The sequence below is a fragment of the Procambarus clarkii genome, chromosome 5 (genome assembly GCF_040958095.1).
Source record: "Procambarus clarkii isolate CNS0578487 chromosome 5, FALCON_Pclarkii_2.0, whole genome shotgun sequence".
NCBI classification, from domain to species: Eukaryota; Metazoa; Arthropoda; class Malacostraca; order Decapoda; family Cambaridae; genus Procambarus; species Procambarus clarkii.
In genome coordinates this window covers 18,418,385-18,442,098 of record NC_091154.1, presented here as the reverse complement: position 1 = coordinate 18,442,098, position 23,714 = coordinate 18,418,385, and the positions used below count along the sequence as shown (strand labels likewise).

Here is a 23,714-nt window from a genome sequence, read left to right as displayed (position 1 = left end):
GCAGGAGGTAAGCCGCAAAGGCGACCTGCACCACTTGAGGCAGGATGTGGGAAGCTGAAAACCTCCAGAAAGACGGGACCGAAGCAAACGAAGGGAAATGGAACTGAACTCGGGAAGAGGCAGACAACAAATCCAACTCGTACGATGAGGGAGTGGGGCCGGGGGGATTGGGGGGAATAAAACCCCACTCCTTGCAACATTAAGACCCACTCAGAGAGTAGAAAATCCCAGGCGGGGTCTAACTGGGCCCAAGGCCCCCCCCAAGTCAGCCCCTCCCCAGCCCCAGGAACCACCACATCAGGCTCCTGGGCCGAGTCATTTCCCAAAGCCCCGGCCCCAAAAGAAAAGGCCTGTGCAGCCATAGAAGCCGGAAGGAAGGGGGAGGCCCACTGGTCAGAACCAAACGCTTCGGCAGGGAGAATCGACTCGAATCCCTCCATCGCAACCCCTGAAGGGGCATTCCCCCGAGACAGCTCGAGTCTCAAGATCATCTAAACCCTGCCCCAACCCCGAAACCCTCAGATGTTTCAGAGCCGGATGCAGGGGAAGGGGGATGGGGACCAGATCGAACCACAGCAGGGGGAAGAACGAGGGGGTGCAAACTGAACAAAGCAACCAACACCCCCAAGTCCAGGTCCCTATAACCAAAATAGGGCAGCCTCGGGGCTTCTGGGTTAGCAATCAACCTAGTGCGTTGCAACTACCTAAACCTAATGTGCAATGCCTGCGCTGCATGTACCCAAATAATGTCATCAGTAGAATGGGTAAACTGAGTCACAAGCAAGCAACAGAACTTGCGGGACTCTGGGTTGAAGGTGTCACCGACCCAGCAGGCAGCGTGATGGAGGCAAAAAAATGAGTCATCCTGAGACAAGGGGACAGAGCAACCTTCAAACTCGCACAAAGCGAGGGGGGAAATCAGGAGTCACATCCATCGAACCCACGCACCCCCGTGGGGATTCTCAGGGTCCTGAGATGGAACTCTTGCTCAGGGAAGCCCAGGCAGGCTACTGCTAACCAGCACCCAAGTCTACCAACAAACTTTCTAAAAACTGAACCCCCAGGATGTGTTTACTCACTTGGGCCTAGCAGGGGATACCACTGGAAACACAGACAATCTGATGAGATATAGGGGGCAACCAAGCAAAGGCAGATCCCCACCAGGCAGGGAAAACAAAAATAAAACCCCACAAGAGGACACCATATCCAGGCGGAACAGAGCCAACTGTTATAAGAGGTGACAACTAGTTTCGCAGCACCCAGTACAAACTACGTCTTACCCTAAGGCAAACAAGGGTGCCAGAAACACCCCCGCACACAAAGAGTGGCCGAAAGTCAAGCAGCAAACAACCAAGCAGAGGTAGAACCCAAGGAACTTGTGGAAGGTGGCATCAAGCCCCAAGGGCAGTACTTACCGGGCACCTAGGGAAGGTAGCCCTAGGCGCATGCAGCCAGAGTACTGAAGAATAACTCCTGGCTTGCGCACCCCCAAGGAACAGTCCCCACACCACTAGGTACAAAGCTGGAGATAAATCAGGAACCAGAGTACACAACTTCTGCCTATCACATCAGCCTCAGAACTAGGGTTTTGGGTAGCTGGTGCAAGGGGGTCTGGGGCTCCCCCTTCCCCCTCCAGGGAAAGGGAGAGCTGCGCAGACGGCGGTGCGGCAACATGGTGACGTCATGCTCGTTTTTGTTTGGGAAGTTCTGTCCACTAGTTCGGCTTTCAGTAGCAATTTCTTAACCAGAATAGAGGTTTGTTTTGGGATGCTTACCTTCCTGGGTGCCTGACTCGGTTGATGGCAGACATAGAATGTTTCCAACCACATAGGGGGTTTCTATAGGCCACTGCTCTTCGTGCCTCTGAGGGGGGCCAGGTTCTGGCTCGTGGTCCCCAGTAGGCCCACAGAACTCTATTCCCACTGACTGATGCCAGAGCCTGACATATCCCTATCAGCTTGGATAAGCTCCGTGTAGCCATAGGGGCTTCCCCCAGAAACAATGTTTGATTGATCTTAGAATATAATATACATGTCACCATATATGAGCCCCATAATTTGTAACATAGCGATGTTCCACAGATTAAACTAAATAAATTCCACAAATTACACATTTTGAATAATAGTACAGCAAAAAATCAGAGCAGAAACGAATGAGACATTGAAATAATTATGAAAACTTGTATTCGCAACAACTGCCACCCCACTGGGTGGCAGGGTCGAGTGTCCCCGAGTGCCTTGTTGCTCAGCGCCCATAATTTGCTCAACTCGGCTCCATCACAGCTATAGTATGTCACATACAATATTTTATTTTAGTTTTCCGTGATCAAAGACCACATTTTAACCCCTAGGCTGCTCTTGTGATTATAACCTGCAACATGGCCCGGGGGCAAAAAAATAAAATAAAAATAAAACAAAATTTTCCTACTATAAAAGTGTTCATTTATGTTCCCTTCCCACAGGGAAAGGGGAATAATCATAGGTGACATATTTTGGCCACAACAGGGTGAGGAAGTCTGGCAAAATTGAGGTGTTGACAGAGCAATTGTCGGAGGCGGTCAGCTCCACCCGAGCTATCAGCTGGGAGTTGCCACAAATATATTATTACAATGTCAATATATAACATTTCAATGTCTTTGATTTTTTCTTAGTTTTTTGGCATTAATATTATTCAATAGTGTGTAGTGTGATATATAATAAAATGTGTGAATTATCGTTTTACTCAAAATTATGGTGTGCATATTAGCGACTCAATTATTATGTTCATAAAAACAATAAATAAATACTTTTGCGGTTATTATACACTGGTTATATATAAGTATCTGCACGTTTTGTTCACCATAACAAACCACTAAGTTGGTATGGTGAGTCAAAACAACAACGCATTGCTGCCACTCACCAGCCAGCCAATACCACCTTCTTTCCTCCCTTAACAACAGCTCACTCGCCAATATTCCTCCTCCCACCATACTGTTTTTGCTTATATTCACCATATACAGACGTTATATATAAATATCTACATGTTCTGTTCACCATAACTGTACAACTAAGCTGGTATGGCGAGTTCAGACAATAACAGAGGTCGCCACACACAATCAGCCAACACTACCTCAACTTCCCCACTGATTCAAGGCCAGACGCACTAACATTCTTCCTTCAACCATACTGTTTGTGGTGTTATTACACTATATATATACACACACACACATACATTATATATAAGTATCTACGTGGTTTTTCACCATAACTGTACAACTAAGCTGGTATACTTTGAGGTTACCTTGAGGTGCTTCCGGGGCTTAGCGTCCCCGCGGCCCGGTCGTCGACCAGGCCTCCTGGTTGCTGGACTGATCAACCAGGCTGTTGGATGCGGCTGCTCGCAGCCTGACGAATGAGTCACAGCCTGGTTGATCAGGTATCCTTTGGAGGTGCTTATCCAGTTCTCTCTTGAACACTGTGAGGGGATTGCCAGTTATGACCCTTATGTGTAGTGGAAGCGTGTTGAACAGTCTCGGGCCTCTGATGTTGATACGAGTTCTCTCTCAGAGTACCTGTTGCACCTCCGCTTTTCAACAGGGGTATTCTGCACATCCTGCCATGTCTTCTGGTCTCATGTGATGTTATTTCTGTGTGCAGGTTTGGGACCAGCCCCTCTAATATTTTCCACGTGTAAATTATTATGTATCTCTCCCGCCTGCGCTCAAGGGAGTACAGATTTAGGCTCTTTAGTCGGTCCCAATAGTTTAGGTGTTTTACTGAGTGGATTCTAGCAGTAAAGAATCTCTGCATGCTCTCCAGGTCAGCAATTTCTCCAGCTTTGAAAGGGGCTGTCATTGTGCAGCAGTACTCCACTCTAAGAGAGCACAAGCGTTTTGAAAAGTGTCATCATCGGTATAGCATCTCTAGTGTGAAAAGTTCTTGTTATCCAACCTGTCATTTTTCTTGCAGTTGTGACGGACACTTTATTGTGTTCTTTAAAGGTAAGGTCTTCCAACATGAGTACACCCAGATCCTTTACATTGCCTTTACGTTCTATTTTATGATTTGCCCGAGTTTTGTACGTAGTTTCCGTTTTTATATTTTCATTTTTTTCCATAGCGCATGAGCTGGAACTTATCTTCGTTAAACACCATATTATTTTCTGTAGCCCATAGAAAGACCTGATCTACATCTGACTGGAGGTTTGCCGTGTCCTCTATGCTACCTACTCTCATGAAGATCCTAGTGTCATCTGCAAAGGATGATACAGTGCTATAGGTTGTGTTCTTGTCTATGTCCGATATGAGGATGAGAAAAAGTACTAGAGCAAGCACAGTACCCTGGGGGACTGAGCTCTTCACGGTTGATGGGCTGGATTTTATTTTGTTGACTATTACACGTTAGGTTCTGTTGGTCAGGAAATTGTAGATCCATCTGCCTATTTTTCCGGTAATTCCTTTTGAACGCATTTTATGTGCAATAACGCCATGGTCACATTTATCAAAAGCTTTTGCGAAATCTGTGTAAGTTACATCAGCGTTTTGTTTGTCTTCCATAGCATCTAATGCCATATCATAGTGGTCCAGCATGGTGAGTTCAGACAACAACAGAGGTCACCACACACACTGGCTAGGGGTCTGGTAGCTGAGCGGACAGCGCGCTGGACTCTGTGGCTCGGGATCGATTCCCGGACCAGGCAGAAACAAATGGGCAAAGTTTCTTTCACTCTGATGCCCCTGTTACCTAACAGTAAATAGGTACCTGGGAGTTAGACAGCTGTTATGGAGCTGCTTCCTGGGTGTGTGTGGGGGGGGGGGAGGGGATATTAGTAGTTGTTACAGTTGATTGATTGACAGTTGAGAGGCGGGCCGAAAGAGCAGCGCTCAACCCCCATAAGAACCAGGTGAATACAGCTGATACTGTCTCCCTCCCTCACTCACTAAGATTCGTCCTCCCTCCCTCACTAAGATTCGTCCTCCCTCCATATTGTTTTGTAGTGTTATTACACTATATACTCACTTTATATATAAGTATCTACATTTGTGTTCACCATAGCGAACCACTAAGCTGATATGGTGGTTCTAGACAATAACAGGTGGTAGCACAGTCAGCAGACGAAGCTACCTCCCACCCTCCCTCATCATTACTGTTCCCATCATACTACACACTGTGCTAATTATCACAACAATCCTGCTATTATCAGAATCCTGGTCATTATTAGCACTGTAAGGGGTCTTCTGTAAAAATAGCATCGCTAAATAATACCAGTTACATATACAGTATATTGTTAAATTTTTTAGGTGATGCTGTGGAACACAAGCTGAACAGCAGTGCTGTTAGCTCATGCTGTTTGCGCCAGCTTTGATTGTTCACTCAGTACTGAGGCTCTCACACCCGAGAATGTTGACAATGATTTAAAATAAAAAATAGCGTCTGTTTACAAGAGCCCTGAGGAAGCTGATGTGAACCCCGTATAGCCGCGGGACTTTTTAAATCTTGAGTGTTACTCCAACACATCTATAGCTGTGTGCACAATTCTGTGACAGTTACTCAACACACCTATTGATGTGTTGCGCAGTTTAAGGGTTAACAAAGATGAAAGAATTTTTTTAGAAAAATTTATTTTCAGCGCATCACGGGGATGTCCTTTTAATGCAGTGCAGTGGTTAAGCTGAGTTTTGTGTTTGTTTTTTCAGTGACCATTCTTAGTGCCTGGATATCCTGCTTGGTTAATTACTTTTAAGCCTTGGTAACCCCCATGCAGATGTGGTGTAGCTCGTTATGGATAAACCGTCAAGTCACTCGCTACACACAAGTTTGAAGAGTGCAGTACTTGTCGGCCTTCCTACAAGCTGAGTCATTCTGCCTACCTTCTTCATGCTGTCGGTTGGGTCAGTGACACCTTCAACCCAGAGACTTGTGACATATGCATGTGTTGGGTCTTCATTTTGTGTGATCTTGCCTCAAGACAGAAAGCATATCAAGCAGCTGCTGCTTTACGGGCTAGCTTTTCCTGAACTGTATTTGTGGTTTATGGCATGTTGCTTGACTGATTGCTCCAAAGTTGGCCCCAAGGTATTTAGGGACCAAGATTTGGAAGTACTGGTGGCCCTTTCCTTCTTTTCCTTATTGATGTAATTCACATTGAATTACACCAATTACAAGAAGGGAAGGATCTCTCCCCCCCCCCTCCCAGTTCCAGCTCTGAAGCACCTGAAGGGTTTCGAAGTCAGGCCAAAGTTTAGCTATGGAGATAGCTTGGCCACCTTAGGGGATAGCCTCATCCACTTCAATGATGGAGGCAGTTGAGCAGTCACTTCCTGCCAGGAATACGGAGCCATCATCTTCATAACCGTTACCTAGCTTTGATCCTTCTCCTTGGAACGACAACTCCCTTCCCCAGGCATTGGGCATGGAATACGGCTCCAACCTAGGGCCGTCATGAATGGCTTAGAGGAATGGGAGGGGAGCCCAAGGAGGGATGCATGAGTGCCTTTCAGCATTTCCTGGACATTAACCTCAATGATTGAGGGGTATATTGCTCCAGGTGAAGGACTTCTACTAGCTCTCTGAAGAGTGGGTAAACATGGCATCAATGCTGATTACAGAAGTTTTAGAAGGAAGTTTATTTCATTACTCCTGCAAGTTGCAATATATATTAACTTCATTTATGAAGCTTCTTCCTGAATACATTCAGAATTCCTAGTTGACAATAACTGTCACCATCAATCAGTACCAGCAAAATATATTGCACTCCACTAATAACTTGCCAATATTATTTATCACCGAAGCTTGAATTCTATTGAGTGGAATTTCACCAGTTCCAGCAGTCAATTTACCTTATAAATGTGTTGTGTATTTTCAAAATATTACTTTCAAAATCTCTACAGGTTCATGACAGCATGAATTATATCATCCTACATATATTCCTCGCTACTGTAAATGTGACTTGGTCCGAGCCTAACACTAACATGTTCACAGCTTCCACACTCTATACAAGGGTTCTTGTAGTACAGCTGTGTCCATTCTTATATCACTATCAGGAATTCCAGGTTCAAATCCCGGGTAGGACAGAAAAGAGTTGGGTAGAACAACTGACTTCCACAGCATATAAAGTCTGTCTGAAACATGTTCCTTTGAGGAAAGTCAGAAAGAGGTTCAGTGTAGAAAGAGAATGCAAAAGACACTACAAAAGAAGGAAAAAATAACAGAAATGCTTAAGCAGACACGACTCTGTCTACAAAGAAAGAATAATTTAAACAGGGATATTTAAGAAATTGAGCCAAGACTGAAACATTCATATCAGATTCAAGAAATGCAACTAGTACAGAAAGCAATACAAGAGATAAAGAAAACCCCCAAAATATTTTGTCACATATGCGAAATCAAAAGCAAAAATCAATGCCAGTATTGAACCTATTCGTACAAGTGAAGGTTCATACACAGAGGATGACAAAGAAATTAGTGATATCATAAAAAAGCAGTATGAGGACATGTTTAGCACCCCCAATAAAAAGCATGAAAGTAAAAAATCTGGACAACTTCTTTATGCATGATATCCAAACCCTTGAAAATATAATTGATATCAACATGAGCATGGTAGATTTTGAAAGAGAAATTGACAACATGCCTATGCACTTAGCTCTGGACCCAGACTCGTGAAGTTCAATTTTTATAAAGAAATGCAAAGTGCCAGTAGCACTTTGGTGAAAGCACACAAAATGATGTCAATGGGAAAAACTGGTAAAGTGGGACAGTGGATGTTAAATTTTTTGTCAAACAGAATATAAAGAGTAACAGTAAACAAAATAAAATAGAGTCCAAGTGCAGTTAAAAGCTCTGTACCTCAGGGTACAGTTCTTGTACCACTGCTTTTCCTTATTCTCATATAAGATATAAATACAAGTTACAGCTTCGTATCACCCTTTGCAGACGACACAAAAATCAGCAAGAAAATTACCTCTGCTAAAACATTGAAAAACTACAAGCAGATATTAACACTTTCGCTAATTGGTGACAACAGTGTCGTCACCAATATTCTTACTACTTACGCTGGCGTGCGGCGCTCGGGAGTCACGAGAAAAAATATTTGTATAAAATCCATTTATTATCCGATCAACTTGGGAATAGTTTACAAATGTTTGCCATGAAATTTACGTTTTCTCTAATAGCCGAACAGCTTTTTAAAGAGAACGGCGTGGCAGTGAATCATCGTGGTAAAACAATTGTATTATTGACACAACGAGTGTAATCGACGTAGTTTTTATATATGTTGCCGGTCGAACGCATTCTTATGTGACCTTTAATACTTATGTTCTTATAGAACATTCTATTGCGAACACATTGGTACAAAAATGAAATACATACATCGACAAATAATGTCAGGACAGTGAATTGAATATACACTTTTCAAAGCGAGTTTCGCCGATATGCCGCCGCGGGTAACACTTCGGCCACTTCCCACACTGTTTTGGGTGGGCTACGACATTGAATCTATATTTATATGCATATGTCCGTGTAGAGAATTTTATTGCGATTCCAATGATACCACAATTAGCGATGTAGGACAACTGTAGGCTTCGCAACCATTAAGAGAGTTGAAACATTTTGTTGCTTTTTGGCGCTCTCGGCAAGTGATCTGAATAGTTTTTTATTTGGTGTTGATAGTCCTTATGCTTTGGCGGCATTTTATAGGGATGTTCTTATAGACAATTTTATTGCGAACACAGTGATACCAAATTTAAATACGTGCGCCTTCAATTATTGTCAGGACAGTCAAAAGAGTATACACTTTTTCGGTCTTACCGCATCGGCGCGCGAACCGCCGAAAGCGCATAGGGTATGATTTTTTTTGAACGCCGAGAGCGCGAAAGTGTTAATAAAGTTTTCGACTGGGCAGCAGAAAATAACATGATGTTTAACAGTGATGAATTCCATAAACTCAGGTATGGTAAATATGATGACCTTCAACAAAATACAAGGTACAAAACACAATCAAATCTGCCCAAAGTTGGAAAGCAGCATATAAAGAATCGCGGAATAATGATGTCTGATGACCTAACGTTTAGGGAGCATAACCAAGCAAATATGATAAGATGAATTATGAGAACCTTCAAATCTAGGGATCCCATCACAATGGTTGTACTCTTCAAATCACTTGTGGTGTTCCATCACGAGTACTGCTCGACATTCATTTTCCCCTTCAGAGTGGGAGAGATTGCTGAAATAAGAGGAAATACAGAGAACATATACAGCATACATAGAAGCGATAAAGCACCTAAATTATTGGGATTGTCTCAAAGCTCTCTAAATGTACTCCCTAGAATGGAGACGAGATATAAAATAATTTACACATGGGAAAATGCTGAAGAGTCAGGTCTCAAATCTACACAGTAAAATAATAAAATACTAGAGTGAATGACATGGAAGAAAATGCAGAATAGTACCAGTGATGAGCAGGGGTGTCATAGGCACTATCAGATAACACTATGAACATCAGAGGTCCACAGTTGTTCAACATACTCCCAGTGAGTATAAGAAATATTGCCGGAACAAATGTGGACACCTTCAGGAGAAACTTGGTTAGATTTCTTCAAAAAGTGCCGGACCAACCTGGCTATGGTGGATATGTGGGCATGTGGGCCGCTCTAAGCAACATCCTGTTGGACCAAGCTCTTACAAGTCAAGCCTGGCCCAGGGCTGGGCTCGGGAAGTAAAAAAACTCCCAGAACCCCATCCCAGTACAATCCAGGTACAATGAATTATTATTAATTATATAAAGTTGAAGATAATGCCCGAAGATTTATGCCCGAAACGCTTTGCGTAATAGTGGCTTTAGGCATTGTATGTACTAGCTCTACCTATAAGTCAACCAATCTTTGTAAAAATTTATTGTATGTATGTACCTTACCTAAATAAAATATTATTATTATTATTATTATTATTATAAATATGTTAAATCTTCTGGATAAACCATTTAGAACACAGCCAAGAAAACTAAATCTGCATAAAACTCACAAAATACTTAATGGTGATCAATTTCAACCAAAATTCTAAGAAAAAAACAGGTTTTATTTCAGGGCCATAAGCAAACATTTAAAATCTGTATATGAAGTGGAATAAAAGAAAATGATTCTCTACTGGGGACAACTAATGAACAAATAATGTTCAGCAGAGATTATTACAAAATTCCAAGATTCAAATTCAAATTCAAAATTCAAATTTTTATTCATGAAAAGTACATACATAGATGATTTACAAACATAATGTTGGATTTATAGATAGAGTTAGTACATACAATGCCTAAAGCCACTAATACACATAGCATTTCGGGCAATTTCAGGGTCAATTTAACCTGAAATTTTCAGGGTCAAAAAGATAATTTTTTTTTTTTTATAGTTCACCCAACACAGTTGCAAGAAAAGAGATGATCATATTCCTTATTTTTAAATACAAATATATACCTTTTTTACTAGCAAGTAAGGCACACACATGTTTGACGCAGGCTCCAACTTGCCGGCTGCGGGTGCTGCTCAGCTTCCAGGATGACTGTCAGGAAGCTCATCGCTCAATCTGTGAGTAACAATGGAGCATAAAGACTGTGACATTCAATGAGAATATCAGGTAAATGCTAACAAACATATACTGTACTGTTTTATGACAAGAACACCAATGGTAATGAATGTCTCATGAAGAAACATGAAGTTGAAAACTGACTTTAACCACTTCACTGCGCCAATCGAGTATTCTCGGTCGGCGGGAAACTGCGCCAACCGAAAAAACTCTTTGATTTTTCGTTACCAGTTCTAAATGTGTACGAGGTAATTTATTTAGACGATACACAGATGAATCGTTTTCTGGGTTCAGTGATGATGCATCTGATACAAGTAGCATAGATGAACAGTGTTAGCGGCTTCCATGGTTCTGAATTCACAGAACAGATAAGCAAAATAGAGAATAGCCTAGATAATTTGGAGAACCCGATACCTGATATTATTTTCCTAGGTGACTTCAACTTGCCTAGTCTCAGGTGGAAAATAGCAAACAATAATATTATACCAGGAAATCTATCAGGACCTAACCAACCACAGATTAGAGAACTACTTAGATTCTGTGACAAATTTTCACTCAATCAGCAGATATCGGAGCCAACGAGAAATGAAAATATTCTAGATCTGGTCTTTACGAACAATGAAGACATTATCAGAGACATTACGATATCAGATACCACATACTCAGATCACAAACTCATTGAAGTGCAAACGACCATCAATACTCAGAATAGACCTAAAACGTTGATAAAGCGAGAGAGGCTATTCAGTAAATTCAATTTTAATAATAAAAGGATAGACTGGGAGATAATAAACAGGGAACTTACAAACATTCCATGGGGAACTGTTCTAAATAATACAAGTCCTACAGAAGGAATAGAAAAACTTACTTCAGAAGCGTATCAAGTCTGTCTGAAACATGTTCCTTTGAGGAAAGCCAGAAAGAGATCTAACGTAGAAAGAGAACGCAGACGACACTATAAACGCAGGAAAAAAATAACGGAACTGCTTATGCAGACACGAATTTCCCGTCAAAGAAGGAATAATTTAAATAGGGAGATTGAAGAAATCGAGCGGAAATTGAAACACTCATATGAAACTGAAGAAAGGCAGTTAGAACAGAAAGCAATTCAGGAAATAAAGAAAAATCCAAAATATTTCTTCTCATATGCGAAATCAAAAGCAAAAACCACTGCCAGTATTGGACCTATTCGTACAAGTGAAGGTTCATACACGGAGGATGACAAAGAAATTAGTGAAATCCTAAAAAAGCAGTATGAGGACATGTTTAGCACTCCAATAAACAACATGAAGGTGGAAGATCCAGACATTTTCTTTATGCGGGATATTCAAACCCCGGTAAATATAACTGATATAAACACGAGCGCACTAAATTTTGAAAAAGAAATTGAAAACATGCCCATGCACTCGGCCCCAGGTCCAGACTCATGGAATTCAATATTTATAAAGAAATGCAAAGTGCCGGTAGCACAGGCACTCAGTATAGTGTGGAGGAAGAGCTTGGACACGGGGGAGATACCAGATGCACTTAAAGTAGCAGACATAGCCCCTCTACACAAGGGAGGGAGCAAAGCATTGGCAAAAAATTATAGACCAGTTGCACTAACATCGCACATCATAAAAGTATTTGAGAGAGTGATTAGGAGTCAGGTCACCAATGTCATGGAGACCAATGACCTTCATAACCCAGGCCAACATGGATTTCGAGCGGGAAGATCGTGCCTCTCACAGCTACTTGAGCACTACGACAAAGTCACTGAGGCATTAGAAGAGAAACAGAATGCTGATGTGATATACACGGACTTCGCAAAGGCCTTCGATAAATGTGACCATGGCGTGATAGCACACAAAATGAAGTCAATGGGAATAACCGGTAAAGTAGGACGCTGGATACTCAGTTTTCAGTCAAACAGGACTCAGCGAGTAACGGTCAACCATATAAAATCTAGTCCAAGTGCAGTGAAAAGCTCTGTACCTCAGGGTACAGTCCTTGCACCACTGCTTTTCCTTATTCTCATATCAGATATAGACAAAAATACAAGTCACAGCTTCGTATCATCCTTTGCAGATGACACAAAAATCAGTACGAAAATTACCTCGGCTGAGGACATTGAAAAACTTCAAGCTGATATTAATAAAGTTTTCGACTGGGCATCAGAAAATAACATGATGTTTAACAGTGATAAATTCCAGGTACTCAGGTACGGTAAAAATGAGGACCTTAAACATAATACAGAGTACAAAACACAATCAAATGTACCCATAGTAGGAAAACAGCATGTAAAGGATTTGGGAATAATAATGTCAGACGACCTAACGTTTAAGGAGCATAACCAAGCAAATATTGCGACAGCCAGAAAAATGATAGGATGGATTACGAGAACTTTCAAATCCAGGGATCCCATCACAATGGTTGTACTCTTCAAGGCACTTGTGTTACCTGGTTGATACCTGGTTGATGGGGTTCTGGGAGTTCTTCTACTCCCCAAGCCCGGCCCGAGGCCAGGCTCGACTTGTGAGAGTTTGGTCCACCAGGCTGTTGCTTGGAGCGGCCCGCAGGCCCACATACCCACCACAGCCCGGTTGGTCCGGCACTCCTTGGAGGAATAAATCTAGTTTCCTCTTGAAAATGTCCACTGTTGTTCCGGCAATATTTCTTATGCTTGCTGGGAGGACGTTGAACAACCGCGGACCTCTGATGTTTATACAGTGTTCTCTGATTGTGCCTATGGCACCTCTGCTCTTCATTGGTTCTATTCTACATTTTCTTCCATGTCGTTCACTCCAGTACGTTGTTATTTTACTGTGTAGATTTGGTACTTGACCCTCCAGTATCTTCCAGGTGTATATTATTTGATATCTCTCTCGTCTTCTTTCTAGTGAGTACATTTGGAGGGCTTTGAGACGATCCCAATAATTTAGGTGCTTTATTGCGTCTATGCGTGCCGTATATGTTCTCTGTATTCCCTCTATTTCAGCAATCTCTCCTGCTTTGAAGGGGGAAGCGAGTACTGAGCAGTACTCAAGACGGGACAACACAAGTGCCTTGAAGAGTACAACCATTGTGATGGGATCCCTGGATTTGAAAGTTCTCGTAATCCATCCTATCATTTTTCTGGCTGTCGCAATATTTGCTTGGTTATGCTCCTTAAACGTTAGGTCGTCCGACATTATTATTCCCAAATCCTTTACATGCTGTTTTCCTACTATGGGTACATTTGATTGTGTTTTGTACTCTGTATTATGTTTAAGGTCCTCATTTTTACCGTACCTGAGTACCTGGAATTTATCACTGTTAAACATCATGTTATTTTCTGATGCCCAGTCGAAAACTTTATTAATATCAGCTTGAAGTTTTTCAATGTCCTCAGCCGAGGTAATTTTCATACTGATTTTTGTGTCATCTGCAAAGGATGATACGAAGCTGTGACTTGTATTTTTGTCTATATCTGATATGAGAATAAGGAAAAGCAGTGGTGCAAGGACTGTACCCTGAGGTACAGAGCTTTTCACTGCACTTGGACTAGATTTTATATGGTTGACAGTTACTCGCTGAGTCCTGTTTGACAGAAAACTGAGTATCCAGCGTCCTACTTTACCGGTTATTCCCATTGACTTCATTTTGTGTGCTATCACGCCATGGTCACATTTATCGAAGGCATTTACCGGTGTCCGTGTATATCACATCAGCATTCTGTTTCTCTTCTAATGCCTCAGTGACTTTGTCGTAGTGCTCAAGTAGCTGTGAGAGGCACGATCTTCCCGCTCGAAATCCATGTTGGCCTGGGTTATGAAGGTCATTGGTCTCCATGAAATTGGTGACCTGACTCCTAATCACTCTCTCAAATACTTTTATGATGTGCGATGTTAGTGCAACTGGTCTATAATTTTTTGCCAATGCTTTGCTCCCTCCCTTGTGTAGAGGGGCTATGTCTGCTACTTTAAGTGCATCTGGTATCTCCCCCGTGTCCAAGCTCTTCCTCCACACTATACTGAGTGCCTGTGCTACCGGCACTTTGCATTTCTTTATAAATATTGAATTCCATGAGTCTGGACCTGGGGCCGAGTGCATGGGCATGTTTTCAATTTCTTTTTCAAAATTTAGTGCGCTCGTGTTTATATCAGTTATATTTACCGGGGTTTGAATATCCCGCATAAAGAAAATGTCTGGATCTTCCACCTTCATGTTGTTTATTGGAGTGCTAAACATGTCCTCATACTGCTTTTTTAGGATTTCACTAATTTCTTTGTCATCCTCCGTGTATGAACCTTCACTTGTACGAATAGGTCCAATACTGGCAGTGGTTTTTGCTTTTGATTTCGCATATGAGAAGAAATATTTTGGATTTTTCTTTATTTCCTGAATTGCTTTCTGTTCTAACTGCCTTTCTTCAGTTTCATATGAGTGTTTCAATTTCCGCTCGATTTCTTCAATCTCCCTATTTAAATTATTCCTTCTTTGACGGGAAATTCGTGTCTGCATAAGCAGTTCCGTTATTTTTTTCCTGCGTTTATAGTGTCGTCTGCGTTCTCTTTCTACGTTAGATCTCTTTCTGGCTTTCCTCAAAGGAACATGTTTCAGACAGACTTGATACGCTTCTGAAGTAAGTTTTTCTATTCCTTCTGTAGGACTTGTATTATTTAGAACAGTTCCCCATGGAATGTTTGTAAGTTCCCTGTTTATTATCTCCCAGTCTATCCTTTTATTATTAAAATTGAATTTACTGAATAGCCCCTCTCGCTTTATTAACGTTTTAGGTCTATTCTGAGTATTGATGGTCGTTTGCACTTCAATGAGTTTGTGATCTGAGTATGTGGTATCTGATATCGTAATGTCTCTGATAATGTCTTCATTGTTCGTAAAGACCAGATCTAGAATATTTTCATTTCTCGTTGGCTCCGATATCTGCTGATTGAGTGAAAATTTGTCACAGAATCTAAGTAGTTCTCTAATCTGTGGTTGGTTAGGTCCTGTTAGATTTCCTGGTATAATATTATTGTTTGCTATTTTCCACCTGAGACTAGGCAAGTTGAAGTCACCTAGGAAAATAATATCAGGTATCGGGTTCTCCAAATTATCAAGGCTATTCTCTATTTTGCTTATCTGTTCTGTGAATTCCTCAGCCGTTGCATCTGGCGGTTTGTATATTAGTATAATCACTAAATTTATTTTCTCTATTTTTAATCCCAGTACCTCTACCACCTCATTTGTAACGTTTAGGAGCTCCGAGCATACAAGGTCTTCCCTAATATACAGACCCACTCCTCCATGTGACCTAATTTTCCTATCACACCTGTATAGGTTATATCCTGGAATCCAGATCTCACTGTCCAACAATTCCCCTGCATGGGTTTCTGTGAAAGCTCCAAATACTGCATTTGACTCCGTGAGGAGGCCATTTATGAACTGTACTTTGTTGTTTGTTCTTGTTTTCAGTCCTTGTATGTTGGCAAAGATGAATGAGGTTACTCTATTAGTGATAGTTTGAATGGGAGACTTTTTCGGCACGTCCATTAATCGTGGACATAATGAGTTTGTTCTGACCAGTACTGATTGTTGTAGGGCAGTTTTCTGTCGTAGTTGTAGTTCCCTTTCGGTGGGTAATTGTATCTGTAATTCTGGAATGCCAGTGGATCTGTCATCCAGTTCCATACACTCTCCATGCTGCTCCTTTTGAATTCTCTGCCGGTCTGGTATAAAAAATTTATAGAGTTTCCTCCAAATTCATTATCCTGCTTGCCACTCTTTATGTAGCGTTCCGTGCCTTTCACGTGAAAGTGTGGGCAGCTAAGGTCATAGCATTTTCTGTCCTCCAGTGAGGTTTGGCACATGTCAGGATGGAAAAACCTACACATTGATCCAAATCGACACTCACCTTTCCTAAGCATATTTAAACATTTTTTGGGATGTTGGTAACTGCATTCTAATCCTTTCTTATTACCAGCATATCTATGTCTGCATATGCCCTTTGCATAAAATTTGCATAAGTCTGTCCTTCTGTTCTGAATTGCTCTATCGAGAACCGTCGTGGTGTCTGTACCTATCGAGCTGTCAGGTACACTTTCTAGTTTAATGTCATCTACATCCAGGCCTACTGAGTCAGAGTTTGCAACTTCCTGAGTTTCAGCCTCAGTTTCATCCCTGACTATAGCCTCCGCCCCTTGTATATTAGAATTGTTGTTCCTTTCCCACTCCTTCTGGATGGCTGGTAGGCTTCCAATGAATGATGTTTTCCGTTCATGCGTCATGTTATCTAGAAGGTTTTTTAGGATATTCCAAGCTGGCAGGTCATTTTTACACACCCAGAGCAAGTGGCCATCTCTCAGTGCCGTAGTGTTACTCACTCCTGTACAAGCCGAATGGAATCTAGTCTTACAGATATAACATTCAATTCCCGTTACCTTCGTCTTTAAGAAGTTGTTACAGTGGCCACAAATTTGTTTATTTACTCCCATATTGCCTTGTTTTGTTGTATATATATATATATTTATAATATTATATGTATATTGTATATTTGTAACAATATATATGTATATATATTTATATGTTTAATATTATAATATTATATGTATATCGTATATTTTAATATTATGTATGTTATTTTGTTCAAACTTTATGGCAGGTACTTAGCGTAGGTAGCGAGGCTGGTCCCCCGGTCAGTACAGGTGACCTCTTGTGGCCCAGGTTGATGTCACCAGTTTCCAGTTACCCGATTTATAACCACTGATGCCGCCTCTTGCCACTATTCTATATTTCTAGTGTTCTATATTTATAATATTCACTTCCAACTTATATGTTGTTGTGATACCCGTTCCACATCACTGTTCCACGAACCACCGTTCACTATTTTTTTTTTTTTCGTTTTTTTTTTTATCCTAATACACGCATGTACACAAAGCCTCGTTCACTGGCTCACACGTGGTCTCCCGTTTATTCTCTATTTAACACAAAGTTCTATTGTTAATGACTATTTTCAATTTTCCAGCGGTCACTATGCACTTTGTTATGTCTGTAATCAGTAATCCACGGCAGTAGTCCTACGAATCCCTGTTAATGTCACGATTTTAACGGAGCGCGCACGGTACGTCTACCCCCTCCCTCGACCTCGACTCAACTTGTCCCGTCTTGAGTACTGCTCAGTACTCACTTCCCCCTTCAAAGCAGGAGAGATTGCTGAAATAGAGGGAATACAGAGAACATATACGGCACGCATAGACGCAATAAAGCACCTAAATTATTGGGATCGTCTCAAAGCCCTCCAAATGTACTCACTAGAAAGAAGACGAGAGAGATATCAAATAATATACACCTGGAAGATACTGGAGGGCCAAGTACCAAATCTACACAGTAAAATAACAACGTACTGGAGTGAACGACATGGAAGAAAATGTAGAATAGAACCAATGAAGAGCAGAGGTGCCATAGGCACAATCAGAGAACACTGTATAAACATCAGAGGTCCGCGGTTGTTCAACGTCCTCCCAGCAAGCATAAGAAATATTGCCGGAACAACCGTGGACATTTTCAAGAGGAAACTAGATTTATTCCTCCAAGGAGTGCCGGACCAACCGGGCTGTGGTGGGTATGTGGGCCTGCGGGCCGCTCCAAGCAACAGCCTGGTGGACCAAACTCTCACAAGTCGAGCCTGGCCTCGGGCCGGGCTTGGGGAGTAGAAGAACTCCCAGAACCCCATCAACCAGGTATCAACCAGGTGGTGTTTTCCATAGATATTTTCAAGAATACCTGAATCTCTTCCAAACTGACGGACACTCTTTGAGACTAGCTGAATCTCTTTCTGACTGACGGAATCTCTTGAGGTAAGCTGAATCTCTTCCTGTGTGGGACCATACAAAGCGATCTTTTCAAGACTGCCTTACAAATTGATCTTTTCCTATAATCTTTTCAATACTACCTTATGCTTTACAAGCTTGGCTACATACAAGTACTAAAGCCAAGGGTGTACATGAGTGTGTTATTTGCAAGCACACAGAATAGGAAGCAAAAATTTATCGGTACCTGGTGTACTGAGAGCGAAGTCGCGCTGTGTACCATAGGCTACTTCGTTGATTATTACTCACTTCCGAAGTATTGAGTAATTACCTAAGTGTAATTACCTAAGTGTAGTTACAGGAGGAGAGCTACGCTCGTGGTGTCCCGTCTTCCCAGCACTCTTTGTCATATAACGCTTTGAAACTACTGACGGTCTTGGCCTCCACCACCTTCTCACTTAACTTGTTCCAACCGTCTACCACTCTATTTGCGAAGGTGAATTTTCTTATATTTCTTCGGCATCTGTGTTTAGCTAGTTTAAATCTATGACCTCTTGTTCTTGAAGTGCCAGGTCTCAGGAAATCTTCCCTATCGATTTTATCAATTCCTGTTACTATTTTGTATGTAGTGATCATATCACCTCTTTTTCTTCTGTCTTCTAGGTTTGGCACGTTTAATGCTTCTAACCTCTCCTCGTAGCTCTTACCCTTCAGTTCTGGGAGCCACTTAGTAGCATGTCTTTGCACCTTTTCCAGTTTGTTGATGTGCTTCTTAAGATATGGGCACCACACAACAGCTGCATATTCTAGCTTTGGCCTAACAAAAGTCATGAACAATTTTTTTAGTATATCGCCATCCATGTATTTAAATGCAATTCTGAAGTTAGAAAGCATAGCATAGGCTCCTTGCACAATATTCTTTATGTGGTCCTCAGGTGATAGTTTTCTATCTAGAACCACCCCTAGATCTCTTTCTTTATCAGAATTCTTTAAAGATTTCTCACATAATATATAGGTTGTGTGGGGTCTATGTTCTCCTATTCCACATTCCATAACATGACATTTATTAACATTAAATTCCATTTGCCAAGTGGTGCTCCATCTACTTATTTTGTCCAGGTCTTCTTGAAGGGCATGACAATCATCTAAATTTCTTATCCTTCCTATTATCTTAGCATCATCAGCAAACATGTTCATATAATTCTGTATACCAACTGGTAGATCATTTATGTACACAATAAACATCACTGGTGCAAGAACTGAACCCTGTGGTACTCCACTTGTGACATTTCTCCATTCCGATACATTGCCTCTGATTACTGCCCTCATTTTTCTATCAGTCAGAAAATTTTTCATCCATGATAGAAGCTTACCTGTCACCCCTCCAATATTTTCCAGTTTCCAGAACAACCTCTTATGTGTGTAATAGTGTGTGTTACTGTGTAAATAGTGTGTGTGAAACTGTACATATTGTAATTTTAGTGAATTTTTAACACTGAGTTTATTGTGAAATTTCTCCGGTGCGCATGAAATAAAGTGTTCCCCCAAAAATCTTTTTTCTTCGTAAAATGATAAATTCCCTTTCCTGAACGATAAATTCCCTATGTGAAAATAAATACCAAATCTTCTTACTTTGGCTGTGGAGCGTGGACAAGGTGCGCTGTGACATCATCAGGGCCTGGTCGCCCTTGCGTGAATCACCCAGACACGGTCGCGAGGGCTATTCAAGCACAGTGTTGCCACAGATATATTTTCAATTACAGTGGTACCTCGCATAACGATCGCCCCAAAAGACGAACATTTTGGGTAACGAACGGCCCGATCGGCGTCAAATCGTCCCGTATGACGAACGCTGGTTTGAGTAACGTCAACACCACATGGTGGGGTCGCGCTGCTTCTTGCACATTCTTGGACGCCTCCGACGATGCACATAAATTATGTTGTTCTTGTTTAAAGATGCTAATGATGCTGGGATATAAAGGGGTGACTGCTGAGATGTTGCAAAGCATTGACGTTTTTGTAGGAAAAAAGAAATGAAATGTCTGATATACAACAAATGTCAAAAAGGTTCGTTCGGTGTTCGGCAGGTAAGTTGCTCCATTATAACAATCTTTCTTTGTTTCAAATGTGTTCCATTTGTTTTGTATTTGTCATTTACGTCTCAATAATGGAGAAGCCTACCTTACATAAACTTAATAAACCATTATGACATTTTCCTTTCTTCAAATGTGTTCAATATTTATTTTTCATTTGTCTTATAGCAAAAGGTTCGTACGGTGGTCTGCAGGTCGGCTGCTCCATGTTTCTTAAATAAAAAAAAACGAAAAATAAAAGAACTGTTGAAACAATTTGAAAAATGGACAAATGCCATAAAGGTTCGTTCAGTGTTTGTCGGGTAGGCTGCTCCATTATTGAGACGTAAGTGACAAATACAAAACAAATGGAACACATTTGAAACAAAGATTGTTATAATGGAGCAGCCTACCCAACAAACACTGAACGAACCTTTTGTTATAACGAATATGAAAGACAAGGGCTGCTGGATGGGTTAGTACTGCGTGAGCAACCATTTGTGGCACACGTGCCTCTGGCTCTCAAACACCTGTCCCACACGGTGTTGAAAGACTGTGCTCAGTCGGTGTAATTCAGGCCCTATTGTTTGAAGAACATAAGGGTCATAACATTGGTAAAGCTAGGCCCAATAAGGGCTTAACACAATGGTCGGATGCCAGTGATACAGCACCTATGAGGATGCTACAGCGAGCGTATCCAGTTGTAGCTCTGAGCCCCACCCTAGCCATCTCGAATTTATATAGATGATACATAGATGAATCGTTTTCTGCGTTCAGTGATGATGCATCTGATACAAGTAGCATAGATGAACAGTGTTAGCGGCTTCCATGGTGGTGTTGTTCATTGATATTTTCAAGAATACCTGAATCTCTTCCTGACTGATGGACACTCTTTGAGGCTAGCTGAATCTCTTCCTGACTGATGGACACTCTTTGAGGCTAGCTGAATCTCTTCCTGTGTGGGACCTTACAAAGAGATCTTTTCAAGACTACCTTACAAATTGAGCTTTTCCTATAATCGTTTCAATACTACCTTATGCTTTACAAGCTTGGCTACATACCACCTATAAGTACTAAAGCCAAGGGTGCATGCGAATGCGTTATTTGCAAGCACACAGAACGATGAAACAGGAAACGAAAATCTATCTGTAGCTGGTGCAAGGAGAGCAAAGTCGCGCTGTGTACCATGGACTACTTCGTTGACTATTACGCACCTCCAAAGTACTGAGTGTGTAATACAGTGTGTTACTGTGTAAATAGTGTGTGAAACTGTACATATTGTAATTTTAGTGAATTTTTACCACGGAATATTGTGACAATAAACATTTATTGTGGACACATTACTGACACATGTATTACAGTTCCATGGAAAATTATGAACATTCTACTGTATACATATTGTAAAGGTCACAAATATGCATCATATACGATAAAAGAAACAAAAAATACCGCATTGGAAATGCATAGAAAAAATATTTGAAAATATATTTGTGGCAACACGCGGTGCTTGAATGGCCTGCGCGACCGTGTCTGGGAGCTTCACACATGGGTGACCAGGCCCTGATGACATCACAGCGCACCTTGTCCACGCCCTCACAGCCAAAGCAAGTGGAATTTGGTAATTATTTTTACATAGACATGTTTAGGGACGGTAATTTATCATTTTGTAAAGAAAAATGATATTTTGGGGAACATTTGATGTCATGCACTCTGGGGGAATTTCACAATAAACACAGTGCATCACACGGGTTACATGGGGGGACACTCGTTTTGTATGACGTCCGTTTCACATGACGAACATGCAACGGATTAAATTCGTTATGCGAGGTACCACTGTATTTGTTTTATGTATTTCCAATGCAGTTTTATTTGTTTTTTTTATCGTATATGATGCATATGTGTGTCCTTTACAATATGTATGCAGTAGAACGTTCATAATGTTCCCTGGAACTGTGACATATTTGTCAGTAATGTGTCCACAATAAATGTTTATTGTTGCAATATTACCTGTTAAAAATTCACTAAAATTACAATATGTACAGTTTCACACACTATTTACACAGCAACACACTGTATTACACACTCAGTACTTCGGAAGTGAGTAATAATCAACAAAGTAGTCCATGGTACACAGCGCGACTTCGCTCTCAGTGCACCAGGCACAGTACAGATAAATTTTCGCTTCCTGTTTTTTCATTCTGTGTGCTTGCAAATAACGCACTCACGTACACCATTGGATTTAGTACTTGTAGGTTGTATGTAGCCGAGCTTGTAAAGCATAAGGTAGTATTAAAAAGATTATGGGAAAAGATAAATTTGTAAGGTAGTCTTGAAAAGATTGCTTTGTATGGTCCCACACAGGAAGAGATTCAGCTTACCTCAAGAGTGTCCGTCAGTCAGAAAGAGATTCAGGTATTCTTGAAAATATCTATGAAAAACACCATCATGGATGCCGCTAACACTGTTCATCTATGCTATTTGTATCAGATGCATCATCACTGAACGCAGAAAACAATTCAGCTATGTATCATCTAAATAAATTGTAGATAGCATAGGATTGCAAAGGTGACGCTCAGAGCTACAAGTGGATACGCTCGCTGTATTGTCCTCATAGGTGCTGTATCATTTGCATCTGACCTTTGTGTTAGGTCCTTATTGCACCAAGCTTCCCCAATATTATGACCCTTATGTTCTTCAAACAATAAGGTTTGAATTTCACCGCCAGAGCGTTATCTTTCAACACCCCTTCGGACAGGTGTTTGGAAGCCAGAGGCGCGTGTGCCACCCATGGCTGCTCATTCAGTACTAACCCAGTCAGCAGCCCTAGGGCATTCTGGGATTTTTTTCCAAGATAGCTGCCTTTCACTGGAGGTCCTAAGAGTCCATTTTGTACACAACCAACCTCGTACATATTTAGAATTGGTACCGAAAATTCAAAAAGAATTTTCTCGGTTGGCGCAGTTTCCTGCCAACCGAGAATACTCGGTTGGCACAGTTAGTGGTTAAATTCTAAACAGAAAAAAAATTATTTTAGTTACTCAACGAACCTTATCATGATTTTACATCACATTTGCTTTAATTACATAGTTACCATTATTTGCCCCACTACCATAGTGAAGAAGCACCTGCCACAGATGGGCGAGCAATATAGAAGATGGCTAATGATATTCAAAATCACATTCATCAAAAGCATACATCTTAAGCCCAACCCAGCATCTTAGTCAAGAAATAGAACACGATCCATGAGCACATCTCAGACTGCCATTAAATGTCGCACAATTCTAGCCATAATCAGCCATGCACCAAATGCATCTCAGGGCACA

The 23,714-nt window shown here is 41.3% G+C and overlaps 1 long non-coding RNA gene across 4 annotated transcripts in view; it reads right to left on the bottom strand.

Moving 5' to 3' along the window:
• The window catches only part of LOC123763977 (uncharacterized), a 44,507-nt gene that overhangs the window by 18,085 nt on the left and 2,708 nt on the right, over nt 1-23,714 (bottom strand). For all 4 annotated transcript variants that reach the window (XR_011231216.1, XR_011231224.1, XR_011231217.1 and 1 more), the window contains exon 2: nt 10,442-10,550. This is a non-coding gene — a long non-coding RNA (uncharacterized lncRNA). The remainder of the gene's footprint in view (nt 1-10,441; nt 10,551-23,714) is intronic.